The 14,590-nt window shown below is 43.5% G+C and overlaps 1 protein-coding gene and 1 long non-coding RNA gene across 5 annotated transcripts in view; both read right to left on the reverse strand.

Annotated features, from left to right (window-relative positions):
- LOC135493585 (uncharacterized) overlaps positions 1-12,108 on the reverse strand; it is a 33,425-nt gene extending 21,317 nt beyond the window's left edge. For 3 of the 4 annotated variants that reach the window (XM_064781010.1, XM_064781009.1, XM_064781007.1), the window contains exon 1: positions 1,568-1,810. The gene's annotated coding sequence lies outside the window, so the exon portion shown is untranslated. Of the gene's footprint in view, positions 1-1,567; positions 1,811-12,059 lie in introns of those variants that run through there. The other variant, XM_064781011.1, reaches the window with a different exon arrangement.
- Positions 1-14,590, reverse strand: part of LOC135493767 (uncharacterized) — a 115,718-nt gene that overhangs the window by 70,362 nt on the left and 30,766 nt on the right. The gene's annotated exons all lie outside the window — the stretch shown is intronic.

The raw sequence follows: 14,590 nt of genomic DNA on the forward strand, positions 1-14,590 counted from the left end.
TTTATAGTTTTTTTTTGGAAAACTAGCCAAATAAGCTGGAAAGATGACCAAAAAATCATGGAATTCTTCATAGGTATACGGAGACTAATAGGGTACACACTGGAACGTCTGGAAAAGGGTTATAAGCTGCTAGATGTCGCTAAATTAACTGGTTAATGCATTAGCATTTTATTACTAATGAATGTAATACGCTGAGATGTAATAGACCTATGGTAGTTCTTCAAACCATAAAATTTCGTTGTGTGTTGACCGTGATAGTTTCAGTGTTTGAGGGTCTGAAGTTTTGGGGGTCATTTTCGACCATTTTTGACCCGTGAAGCGACATTTCGGCCGCGACGGGTTAATTTGACCCCTGATACCACAATATTTAGGCTATTGAACTGAAACTTCATCATTATTTTCCTTTCATAGAGAAGAAATTCATGTTGAAAAAAACATACTTATTTATAATGAAGAACACATCCATACTGGTGACTAAGACCATGAATTAGAAATTCAAATTCAACTTTTTCTATACAACCTAGTCTCCCGCACTGAATTACCAGCGTGTAACCTTAAATGCATTTGGAGAACTTTTCTCATGCCAATTCAAGAGTTTAGTCCACAATAGTGTCAAGAGGTTCTTTCTAAAAAAATCGACTGACCGCAGTTGGTATCTAATTGCCCTTGACATCGATTATGTCAGGTTAACGACTATGAAGTCTATCAGAAATGGCCATGATTATGCCAAGCGACTACACTCTAGCTACTACTAGGCCCTTGAGGTCCCATATACATGTACGTCAATTATTTGTGTTTGGGGAATTTCTCTAACGAAACACCAACAGACAGAGCAATACAATGGCCTTGCACGTAAAATAGCCTAAATTGACTGGGGAAGGTCAGTATTTCGATTCAAATGCTTGGCCTGTTCCTGGTTATACTTGGGCCGATTCTTCAGAATTTTTAGATACTTTGGACTTGAAGTTTCAGATGAAATAAAATGATCAGATCAAATGTTGCATTTTCTGCACGAAATCACCAAGATTAGAGTGACGTTTTCTCGTGAAAATAGGCTATAGATTTTTTTTTTCTTAAACCAAATTCATGTACACACTAATTGTCAATATCCACTCTCTTGCCTATCTAAATTATAAACCTTTTCACGACGGTTCTAAAATTAAAAACTATGCGATACGCCGGCGTAGAAGTAGAAAAAGTGTCCCCTTGAAAAAGTGTCCGACCCTATTGTATTCTGACGGGTTTTTGGTATGGTTCTATAAAGGCCATGACCCCCAATAGCTAAGAGATTACATGTAAACATGGTAAAGCACGTCAATAGAATAATGTCTCCCCGGACATTCTATCCTAGGACATTTCAAACTGCTGCACCGGTCACTTGTAGTAACTGTCCGGTTACGACTGTCTTCAAAGATCGTCACAATCACTGTCAACGGCCACTACCGTAAATAGTAGGCCAACTGTCAAAACAGCTTCCCAGAGGACAACCGGCATATAAAAACGACATAAAAGATTGTATCCTCCCGATGTTTATCAAAAACAAAACTGCATAACAACACTAACTTACCAGTAAAATAGTTCTTCTTTAACGGCATACATGTATATCCGATTAGAAATAAGCATACGTCAAGTCAACGTGATCGCTAATCTGTACATGGGGAAAAATCGGCGAGCAGCTCGTTGTCATTTTCACTGAAGCCAAGTGAGTAACCCTTTGACGCTAACGCAAGGTGAGGAAGTTTCAATGTTTACGCCATCGTGCTCTGGCTGAGGCCACATCGTTACCACTGGTTTGGTTGCAGTGGTCCGAATCGATTAGTTGAACCGACTGCGATAAGTAGAAACCACACCAGGGGTAATACCCGATGAAATAACAAAAGTAAATATTTTCGAAGTTGAAGCCAATCAGCTCAGGGGTTGGTATTGGCCGTAATTTGTTCAAAGCGCGGGACTAAACATGAACAATTCGGTCACTAATCTCAATCTTGGTTAATTTGGCACTGTTTTATGACCTGTGTTATGATTTATCATGTTCCCTATATCACTATCTTACTCTATTTGGTCGACTAACATTAAATGAATATTTGTATGATTTGCAGCACTTCTCCTATAATGAGGATGAAGACAGACCCTAGATAGAAACTCGTTTAGTTAGTAAAGATAACTATTTTATTGTTACTTTTGCTACTCTGTTAAACTTAAAAAAACGGTTTAATTAGAGAGAAGGAAAAACTGGGTCATGGTGGATGATGTAATTTTTTGTGACCACAGTTTGAGACTCAGTTCAATCTGGTCACTGGCCAACACGACCATACAGGAAGTTACAAAAACTAAGGCCCTAAAATGACATGGTTATATCTGCGGGTTACTATTGCACCGACTGAGAAATAAGTATCAACCATTCTTAACCGATTTCATGATAGTTTTTACTATACTTTTTAACTAATTGGTGGTTATTTTTTAATTATTCACAGTTGGTGCAATAGCAGCTACTAAAATGAGATGTTTTACTAATAAATAAAGAATTAAGTTGAACACCGGAAATGGACATCAATCTTGGATGGTAGTTTCTTGCTACCGCAAACAAGTATGGATTAAAGAAGAATATTATCTAACAATTGGTTAGATAAACTAGCACTTGGTTCTAATTTTGAACATAGGGGGCTTTTTTAAATCAACCCGTTGAACTTAGCGGATTGCTTCTGCCTAAATTGTTTCATTACAACCCTGTACTAAATATTACCCGCAAACAAAATGTGTTAATTGGACTCAAAAATTAAAAAAAGGTTGAGTGCCCGCCTATCTAGGTGATCAATTAAGAAAATAGAGAATATGTGACCCGCTCTACCAAAACTAGGCGCTTGTCGCATCTGAACTTGACAGGTTGATACGGACTTGTTCATTTCCCTATTGTGGACCTTTTGTGAAATGTGACCAAATCAGTTTGTAATAGATTTCACAAAAGGTCTACAATAGGGAAATGAACAACAAGTCCGTATCAATCTGTCAAGTTCAGATGCGACAAGCGCCTAGTTTTGGTAGAGCGAGTCACATATACATGTACACATTTTCATAGTTGGCCCATTTACAAAAATCGAAGCAGCCCAGTTGTTATAGCAAGTATGAAGATGAGATTGGTATCATTTTGTTTGTGTAAGTCTTGCATTCAATAGCAACCCTTGCAAATGGCTAGGGGGTCAATTGCAACTGAGCGCCATACGATTTAAAAACACACATATTATTTGAGTTGCTCATTCTTCTCCAATCTATACTTGCAGCAAAGTTACGCTGTTCTGGTTCGTTGCATTTTGGTGTGGCTCAAATAAGCGTAAATCAACTTTGCAGGGGTTCAATATGAGCGCAAATTCGGTTAAACTGATAATGTGCAGTATTTTATGTGTTAGAATAGCTGCTGATATGTGTCATATTGAGTGGCTTGATATATATATATATATATGTATACATATACACGTATGTGTGTATCAATTCGTATTGATTGTAACGGGCCGATGGCCTTAATCATTGGTAATAAAGTTGTTATGATATCATCACTATTATCACACATTACTGGTACTCTGTGGCACAACAGCATTGTTGAAATTCACTCGAGACTCATCGATCTAAGACTGTTTCTCGATATGCGAGCCAAACCCTCTGAGATATTAAGCGCATTGTCGTGGGATGGCATTCAAGATTGATGGGTGGGCGATACCAGTTTGTCTGGTGGTAATGCCATTTACCTTTGCATCAATTTCATAGAAATAGTTCAGCAGGCCTTTTTCAACAGAGGGACAATTACAGTATCAAAGGAAGTGATGTCAACCTCCAACGTGATTTGAGTTTCCAAAAGGAAACTCACATTGGAGTGTAGAAAAACACAGAGACGAGAAATAATTGACGGAAAAGAGAAAATACTAAGCTTTATCTGTTTGCGGTGTTTAATCAAACAAGCATAGCAGTTTTGCGCATTCTCTCTCTTGTTGTGCGTAATGTTTTGAATACTGTCTATATTGATATAGCCCTACCACAAGTAAAAGGCTCATTAAAAAGAGACGTCGCGCTGGTTTCTTGCGATGAAGCACAAATACCCATGTTTTACCTTTGTCACTATGACAAACGCTATGATCACCCGGTGTGGATGCGGGCAGCGAAACTATCAACAAACAACTCATAGGACTCGACGGGATGATTTACTTTAATACGAATTTCTGTGTCGTCCGTGAAATCTACAAAGATACAAAAATGAAGCTAACATAGGCAATTTGCCTCAGATAAAACAAGGACAAGGAGGTGCTGCCAACTGGTGTTTTGAATCGGAACTACAAGGCAGACCGATGGCAGGTCACGTGACCCCGCAAAAGGGTGCGATACAGGGTGTCCCAAAATAACTCAGCTGTAAATACTCTATTAAACAGTAATTTGGGCTAATAGAACGTTCGAAAGGAACACCAATACAATGATAATACATCAAGATTCACCTAGGCAACGATAGTTAAAACATACAGCTCACGCATAGCGAGATTCCGAAATGACATTGCCGAGAAAAGGGGCCCGGGAAATCACATCCGAGAAGTCCAAAGACGGCAGGAACAAAGTCTTTATAAAAGGGGCCTGATTATGAATTATACAATGGCAATGCTCCCTGAATATGGTCAACACAACGCATGAAGCATTTATGCCTTAATTTAGTAATTACCTCTATGAGTGCCTGAACTATTGTACTTTGCATAGATGTGTTTCGTTGTCCACAACAATACTACAAAAATATCAAAATGACGAATATTCGAAGGTTAAGCGCATGCGCGAAGGCAGCGCGGGAAAACGACCCAGTTTCCGTATCCGCAGTTCAGCGTCACTTTTGAAGATTACAAAACTGCGCTAAGGCGCACTTACATGGCTCCTCAAAATTACCTAGGGTGATTTTCCTAACATACATCACATATAAAAACACAACTTAATGTATCAAAGGCTTGAACTGAACTTCGGCAAATTCCATGAAACTGCTTAGAACGGTTACAAAAAACCCGGAATACTAAAGGATTCCAACTGTAAACAACAAAACAAATGACCAAATAATTACTTGAGAAAATGATACGAGCGAATTTGCTCCTCAACAACTCAAGCCTTGAAACACGGTCCCTCATTAAATCAAAGTCCCGATGTTCTCTCCTCTAGGGAATGACATTAAGTCCATGAAATTGCACAATGTCCAGCCCAGGACGATTTCCAGTCATTATTAACGATACTCTGTCTCCCTGAAGAACATTGGTCTGTGGTTATACTATGATAGCTTGAAACAAAATCAACATATTTCACTTGTAATGAAGGGGAGAGGTCGCCAGTACTTCACCCTTATGAAAGAGCCAACATGACTCAATTTTCACACACATAAGCGCTTGGAACCGTCGTATGCTATCCGATTTTAATGGCTCCTCATGAAACGTATGATCCTATACGTACTCCTCTGTGGCTCCTCGTCACAACTATGACTAGAAATCGTTAGTGCAGCTCTTTATGCAAGTACATGTCCTACTGCTCCTAGTCTCCTTCACAAATCAGCACAACCTTCTGTACAGGTCTTTCAAAATAAGTGGTGGCTTGAATACGTTTTCCATTTTTGTCCAGAGCGCGATCTCCTACAGCAAGACGGACTTTACGGACATGACCGTCCTCGTCCACCACGACAGCTGCTACTCTACATAGCCTCCAGAGATTGCGAGGTAGCTCATCATCTTTCATGATGACGATGTCACCGACTTTGAGATTGCGCACGTCCTGATTCCATTTTGGCCGTTCTTGCAGGTTATTGACATACTCCTTTCGCCACTGGCACCAGAAGCGATTTGCAAGATGTTGCACGCGGCGCCACCTTTTCTTTAGAAGTAGGTCCTCTCGTGGAAAGGTGCCTGGTGGTGGAATGATCACCCGAGATTTCATGGTCAATAACTGATTTGGTACTAACGGCTGCAGTGAGGTAGGATCGTAAAGATTGTCTGTAGTGAGAGGGCGCCCATTGACGATGGCCATCACCTCATACAATAGAGTGCGTAGTGACTCATCATCCAGCTGTGTTCCTTCATGTAACAGCATCCCTGCCAAAACGTTGCGTACTGAGCGTATCTGGCGTTCCCAGACTCCTCCGTGATGGCTAGCCCGGGGAACATTCATCCGGAAATCAAGATCACATTCTTCTTTCAGCAAGTATTTCCGTATTTGGTCAAAATCCATTTCTGACCAGGCCTGCTCTAATTCGTTTTTCGCTCCTACGAAGTTGGTACCGTTATCACACCTAATAAGTTGTACAGCGCCGCGGACAGCTATCAAGCGTCTCAACGAGTTGATAAAGGAGTCTGTGGACATGGAATTAAGCGTCTCAACGTGTATTGCCCTCATTCCAAGACAGGTGTACAGTACTCCCCATCGCTTAATCTCCTTTCTGCCCTCTTTGATGGTCCAAGGCCCGAAAACATCTACACCGCAATGAGTAAAGGGGGGCGCTGGTTCTAGTCGATCGGTTGGGAGGTCCGCCATCTTCTGCCCTTGCAACGCACGTCGTAATTTTCTGCAACCGACGCAGGTATGTATATAGCTTGCCACAGCACGTCGACATCCGAGAATCCAAAACCCAGCCAACCTGATAGCATTTACCGTCATCCCACGTCCTGTGTGTCCCTGGGCCTCATGGAAGTGCCGTATGACCAGGGTTGTTACATGATTGTCTCTAGGCAAGACCGCAGGATGTTTTACCTCATTCGGGAAGTCAGCCCTCCTAATCCGTCCACCCACTCGTAGTACGTCATCTCCATCCAGGTAGGGGTCCAGCTTACGCAATCTCGAGTTGTCCTTCAAGACTGGCTTCCTATCGATGGCATTTTTCTTGGTTGTGACATTGTCCTTTGTACGTCTCAACTGCTTCAATGTCTCAACCTCTTCTCCGAAAGCCAGGGCTTGTATCCTTTTCACGATCTCCGTCTCAGCCTCTTTTAGATCGGATGTGTGAAGTGTCTTGGGTTTCAGCTGTGCTCCATTGGCTTTGTCCCTCAAACGGCGTTTATACTGAAGACAGGTGGCAATCGAAGTCTTAGCTTTGCTCCAGGAAGAGAAACGTGTCAGGCGATCTGGTATGAGGCCTGGTTCTGTTTTGGTGACTTTGGTGACCAGGGCAACACTTTTCACCTCAGGGTCCTTGGGTGATAGTGCACTCTCAATGTCAGATGCGTCTGGCAGTTTGGTCTCCCACAGGAAGGCAGGTCCGGTCAACCATTTTGTCATCTCAGGCTGTACAAATCTCGTCGCAGTTACTCCCCTGGATCCTTCATCTGCTGGGTTATTCTCGCCTTTAACGTGTCTCCACTGGTTCGACTTGCTCTTGTCCCGAATCTGTTGGATTCTATTCGCGACATAGACGTGGAAGCGTTTTGCATCGTTCTGTATATACCCTAGGACTACAGTACTATCAGTCCAGAAAGTCTCAGAGTCTATCTTGTAAGTCAGCTCTCTCCTGACAACAGCACTCATATTCGCAGATAGCACCGCAGCTGTGAGTTCGAGTCGTGGTATGGTGATTGGGCGTAAAGGAGCTACTCTAGCCTTTCCCAGGACAAGACTGCAGTGAACTCTTCCTTCTTGATTTACCATTCTTACATAGGAACATTGTCCGTAAGCAAGCTGCGAAGCATCTGAGAAATGGTGAAGACCTATGGATGTGACTTCACCAAAATCTGCTGGTTTCAAACAACGAGGGATTTTCAGCTGATCCAAGGTAAACAAATCATCTCTCCAGCGTTCCCATCTCAGTAGTATGTCTTCAGGTGGTTGACTGTCCCAATCTAGGTCAAGAGCACAGAGTTCTTGCAATATCTGCCGGCCGATCAGAAGCACAGGCCCAATTAAGCCCATTGGGTCATAGATGGTCCCAATAGTTGACAGAATACCACGTCGGGTGTTGGGGCGGTCTCGCAGGACGATCTTGAACTGAAACGTGTCGGATGTTACACACCAGTATATCCCCAGGGCCCGATCCAGTGTAGGCTCATGAGTAGTGACATTATTGCTCTCAGTTAGTAGGCGCGTACTATTCTTAGCGGCTCTATCCTTTTCTGCTACACTCTGGATCACAGCGTCTGAGTTAGAATTGATCTTGTGAAGGTGCAGTCCTCCCTCTTTACACAGTTTCTGAGTGTTTTCAAGCAAGTGTATGACTTCTCCATCGCTTGGTAGCGATGTTAGGCCATCATCAACGTAGAAATTATCTCTGATGAAATCAGCAGCCTGGTGTCCATACTCAGCTTCATAGTCATCTGCCAGTCGCTTAAATCCAAAGTTGCAGCATGATGGGGATGATGTGCCTCCAAAAAGGTGCACAGTCATTCGGTACTCCTTGGGCTGCTCATCGAGTTTACCATCGGACCACCATAAAAATCGAAGATAGTCTCTATCCTCCTCAGCTACCTTAAACTGATGGAACATTTGTTCCACGTCACATGTGATTGCTACGGTCTCTTGGCGGAAGCGGCAAAGGACGCCTAGTAGGGAGTTGGTCAGGTCTGGTCCCTGCAGCAGATGTTTATTTATCGAGTGTCCGGCACATTCTGCTTGGCAATCGAAGACGACTCTGACTTTGTCGGGTTTCTTGGCATTCACGACTCCAAAATGTGGCACGTACCAATGCTGTGAGGAGTGCTCTTTTGATGACTGAGCATCCCATGGTACAAGCTCGGCATCACCCTTATCGATCATCCTTTGCATGAACGCTACATACTTATCCCTGTAAGCCGGTTCCCGGTTGAGCTTCAACTTCAGCTGATTTAGTCTCCTCAGCGCCTTTCCCCGACTCTCTGGTAGCTCTGGTCGGTTTCCCTTAAAAGGCAGTGGCATCTCGTAGTGACCATCGGCACGCTGCACTATGCCAGCATCAAGTATGCCCATGAACTTTTTGTCTTCATAAGACTGTGGTCCGCAACTGTCCTTGACATCAGCGTCCTTGAAATCAGACTCGAGGATGGTGATGATTTCTTTAATACGGTTTGGCATGACTAGTGTTCTTTGTTCTTGGCAATGTTCAGCGCTGGTTTTGTCACCATACGTAACAATTCTATGGCTCACACCTATGTTGTCACCCGTCATGTCGATTTGATTCGGATCTACGGTTCCTACTATACCCCATCCCAAATCCGTTCTCTGGGCATAGGGTGCATTAGCGGAGAGGGCTATAACTTCTCTTGGGGCCAAGGCCTGGGGGCAGTTGTACCCGATCAGCAGCGCGACGTTGCAATCCTGGAGTGGTGGCAATTCAGATGCAATCCTAGTCAGGTGGGGCCACACATTCGCAATCTCAGGGGTGGGAATGTGTTCCCGGTTCATCGGCATCACATCACGACTGAAGGATGGAGGCAGATTTATTTTCAAGTCACTGTTCATCCCTCTGACGACCAATCCTTTGACTTTAACAGTTTCTATGATTTCGTTTTCTCTAGACATGGTCGACAAACTCAGATGTGACTTTGTCCCAACCAAGCCAAGCGTTTTCCGAGTGTTCTCTAATACAAACGTGGTATCGGATTGAGTATCCAACATGGCGTACGATAGTATCTCATACTCAGGCCGGTCCTCATGAGACACCCAGACCGGTACTATCATGGAGCTCTTACTGACCGATGCACTGTCACAACCGCCAACATGACTGATTCCGCTATGTTTGACGCTGGCCCTTTCTGTCTTATCTTCCTTCAATCCACTGTCTTTTACCGTACTGTTGACCTGGATAAAGCGTGCCTCATCATGTAGTGCAGTAGGGTGAGTTCTCTCACACTTTTTACATTTGGAGCGTCTCTTGCAGTCCTTAGCTTGGTGTGCCTTTTTCATACAGGAAAAACAAAGACGGTTTGCCTTGACAAATTGCTTACGGTCCTCCAGTGTCTTCGCCAAGAACACCGGACAATCATCAAGCATATGGACCTCTTCACAGCAAACGCATTTCTTCTTATCAACAAAGGAACCTGTCATAGTGGATTTTCGATGGCTGTTCATGGGTTCAGTTGTCTCAGTAGCAAGGGAAGACATCTTTTCATGGCTTCTCTTTTCATGCCCATGCGACGACCCTGTTGTAGGCTTGTCCCCTGTCCTGGCGTTACCAGTGGCACCAGAGTGAAGAGACTGTAGCGACGTGATAGGATCACAAGAAATGTCGGCTTCACGAGACATAAAATCAGCGAACACACGAAAGGGTGGAAACTGTTCAGTTACGAGCTTATAGTCTGACACTTTTCTCCCCCATCTCGATACTAACCAATCTGGTAACTTGGCCAGTATTTTACGGTTTTCACGACAATCGTCCAAAATGCTGAGATAACCAATGGAACTCATTGCTGTATTACATTGCTGTAGGAAATCACTGAGTTTCCTCAATCCCGTCCCATCACGATTTCCAACCTTGGGCCATGACTCCAACTTCTTACGGAACGCATCAGCAACGACAAATGGCTCACCAAACCGTTTTTCCAAAACCTCCTTTGCTCTAATGTATGCCTCCTCAGTATCCATGTACAGGTAACCTTCAATGGCCTCTTTGGCGGGGCCCGACAAATATCTCCGTAGGTAGTGTATCTGTTCCCTCTTAGGTATCCCTCGACCTTCTATTAGTGTATGAAATGCCGCTTTCCATGCTGGGTACATGAGGGGATCACCGCTGAAGACTGTGGGCTCGGGTGGTGGAAGCCGTCCGATCGTTATCTGGCCTGTAAACATCTTAATGAGTTCCCCAAACTGATCTTCCGAAAAGGGCGGGTTCATTGTAGGCGGTACCTGGGGAAACGGTATCCCAGGTGGGTGGCTGTTCTCAACTGTTGGTTTGAAGACAGGTGCTTGTGGGTCCAAGTTCTGCTGTGCCGATACCTCCGGTGGGGGTCTGCTAGTACTAGTTGTGTCAGCATCCTCATCCGTGGGAGTTGTCTTGGCGGTGGTACTGGCCACTGCTACGTTAGCAAGGAGCTGCAAGTTGGTTATTAACGTTTCATCTGAGTCTACTGGTTGTTCCGCGAGTCTCCGAACTTCCTTACGCTTGATTTCCCGTTCTAGTCTGAGCTTTTCAAGTTCGAAAGTCATTTCTCTCATCTGTGTTTCTATTTGGTTGCTTCTCACCATGTGCTCCAATTCTATCTGCAACTCCACTATCTCGAATCTGGCCTCGCTCTCCTCTCTACTTAGCTTCGACATCTCATCAGCGTGGCTGTCTCCATCCATCTCGATTCTTGATCATAGAGATTTCACTGTGGATGCGGGCAGCGAAACTATCAACAAACAACTCATAGGACTCGACGGGATGATTTACTTTAATACGAATTTCTGTGTCGTCCGTGAAATCTACAAAGATACAAAAATGAAGCTAACATAGGCAATTTGCCTCAGATAAAACAAGGACAAGGAGGTGCTGCCAACTGGTGTTTTGAATCGGAACTACAAGGCAGACCGATGGCAGGTCACGTGACCCCGCAAAAGGGTGCGATACAGGGTGTCCCAAAATAACTCAGCTGTAAATACTCTATTAAACAGTAATTTGGGCTAATAGAACGTTCGAAAGGAACACCAATACAATGATAATACATCAAGATTCACCTAGGCAACGATAGTTAAAACATACAGCTCACGCATAGCGAGATTCCGAAATGACATTGCCGAGAAAAGGGGCCCGGGAAATCACATCCGAGAAGTCCAAAGACGGCAGGAACAAAGTCTTTATAAAAGGGGCCTGATTATGAATTATACAATGGCAATGCTCCCTGAATATGGTCAACACAACGCATGAAGCATTTATGCCTTAATTTAGTAATTACCTCTATGAGTGCCTGAACTATTGTACTTTGCATAGATGTGTTTCGTTGTCCACAACAATACTACAAAAATATCAAAATGACGAATATTCGAAGGTTAAGCGCATGCGCGAAGGCAGCGCGGGAAAACGACCCAGTTTCCGTATCCGCAGTTCAGCGTCACTTTTGAAGATTACAAAACTGCGCTAAGGCGCACTTACACCCGGAGTTACAGCCAACACACAACTATACCTTCTTTTACATGTCAAAGCCCATCCTCGAAAAAACCGGAGTCAGTCTTATCCTCCTCGCCTCGCACAAGCTCTACTGAGCTCGGTCGTTCGTGCCAAGTGTTGACCTGAAGTTAAGGATGGCCTTGCTTTTATCAAATGGGAGCATCCTGCCTGTGCCGCGCTCATCCGGATATGCTCCAATACGGATGGTGTCTCAATATGGATGATGCCCATATGGCGGGTCAAGTAATTTTTCAATGAACATTGGTTTGCCTCTCTGTCTTCATCAACAAACTATTGGAAGGCCAATGAACGGGTGAAGAGGGTATGTGAACATGTACGATATGGCACCATACCACAATTTGCCGTTTAGATGAATAAATAAAAGGATATTGATAAGGCTTTAATTGTTTTAAACATAGTCAGGGTAGCAAAGAGAACCAACGCGAATTTGAGTGTCCATGGGCACTATCATCAATGTGGACGTCTTGGCTTATATCCGAATGGGCGCGGTACAGTCAACTCACATAAAGCACCACAGGAAAGATAACCAGCCTGCCCTCGCTTCGCCTTCATGTTCAGTGATGTAGCTTGTCTTAGAATTCAACATGCCATGAGGTTTGGGAGCCGCGACGATTCCATTAATTACCTAACTGCGCTGATCCGAAAGTATAGCTTAGCTTAGAATAACCAGCCTGGTTCCCTTAGCTTATAGACACTTCAATTGATGTCTTTATCTCACCCTGTCGGTGAAAACGTGTGTCACAGGACATGCTTAAACAGGAAAAATCTCCACCAGTCGATCTTTATTTTCTAGGGACGCAGACTTTATCCAGATATTTACTAATCTAATGTTGTATCATTGACCAGTGGACCAGTAGGGAACTTCAGACGTTATATGTACTTGACATGTATGTGAAGGACCTATGATCCGACACAACAGATATCGAGTACCGCATATCTTGTTTTGTTTGATCCATTGAAAACTATCCCAAACCATTGCATAAAGTTGTAAACCATTAGTTTGGTTAAAACTACAGTTTGAATGAATATGACGAATTATGTAAACACAATCCGCCACAAAGCGGTACATCATTTCAAACAACATGCCCACGGGTAAAAGGCATTTTTATCCGGCGTTGCTATTTACAAGGGGAATCCTATTCAAATTTTTGTTATGGATTCCTTGATATCACGCACGTTATGATATCCCTACCCTATTAATTCAATCCATATGTATCGACGTCAATGCGGTATGGCAGCCACAGGTGGGATTGATGGGGCAGCGCTAGCCGTGTGAAAAGGAGACTAAAACCTGACCATTCGTGGACGCCCACTATTTCTGAAGAGGCTCCTCAGATTTTGTCAGGCCTCCTCAGATCAGAGGAGGAAGAAAAGCTGAAATCCGCTCCAATCATAGGAGGCTTCTTACACTAAACACAATTATCGGTCCTGCTATCATCGGGTGTTTTGCTTCCTATAATCACTTTTGATGCCTTATTTTCACGTTACCATTACCGCAGGCTGCAAAAGCACTTCAACGTACATAATTTTCTTTAAAATCCGGAAAATATTGCTGCCCTTTAGTTTTTAAGAGCGATATTTCTGAACCACACCTTTTGAAATTGACCAAAGACATTCTCATCGGGTGGAATTTAAATGTTTTTATAGTTACCATTTCAAGCTTAAAGGCCATAACTCAAGGTTTTTTGCCATTTTCTGCTGTAAGACGATTTCAAAAGTGTACCTAACACTTTATACAATACAGAAAACCAAATGCAATTAGCTCCATCCATTTTGAAGATATAGCCAATTATGTGTTTGACAACTTGATTACCTAATCAGGCTAGCAACTGGCTTGTTAGAGCCAGGCGGCGGGTTCAGCAAAAGTTGTGATGTAGATCAGGCTATCTGTACATGTCATGCAATCATAAAAGCAGGAGGGCCTTAATTAATTATGCACACCTGAAAGTAATGTGTTTCATTCACTATGGTGTATTGTGTGGCTCCGAATTGTGTCAAGGATAGCACAAAGAACAATCGAATGACGGATGGGACTCATTTTCATGAATTTCCAAAGCCAGTTGAACGAGAGAGGAGGAAGCTGTGGATTCGGAAGTGCAAACGTTTGGAGTGTTGGAAGCCTGGGCCTTCGGCCAAACTTTGCAGTGATCACTTTATCGATACGGATTATCACATGAAGCCGGATATCTGCATCCAACTGTATATCAAATGCCACTTGTTAAAAACAGCTGTTCCAACCATGTCAATTGCATTTAATGCCCGAGGCTGCCGAGGTCGGTTGTTATACATAATGTGTAGGCCCTATCGGGGCCTGTGATACCGCATAGTGTCTTCTTGTGTTCCAGCCATAGCAAGGTGACAGCGACACAGGTCAGTGTCGGTGACAGCCACTGTCAATGACAGATTATTGTCATCTGACATCTAGGCCTATCTAACGTTGCACGGCATTATATCGTCACGTCAAGATGATTGTGCATAATACCGTCACTTTTCAATAGTAGTTCAGCGTCATGACATAACTGGCGA

The sequence above is a fragment of the Lineus longissimus genome, chromosome 9 (assembly GCF_910592395.1).
Source record: "Lineus longissimus chromosome 9, tnLinLong1.2, whole genome shotgun sequence".
Lineage (NCBI taxonomy): Eukaryota > Metazoa > Nemertea > Pilidiophora > Heteronemertea > Lineidae > Lineus > Lineus longissimus.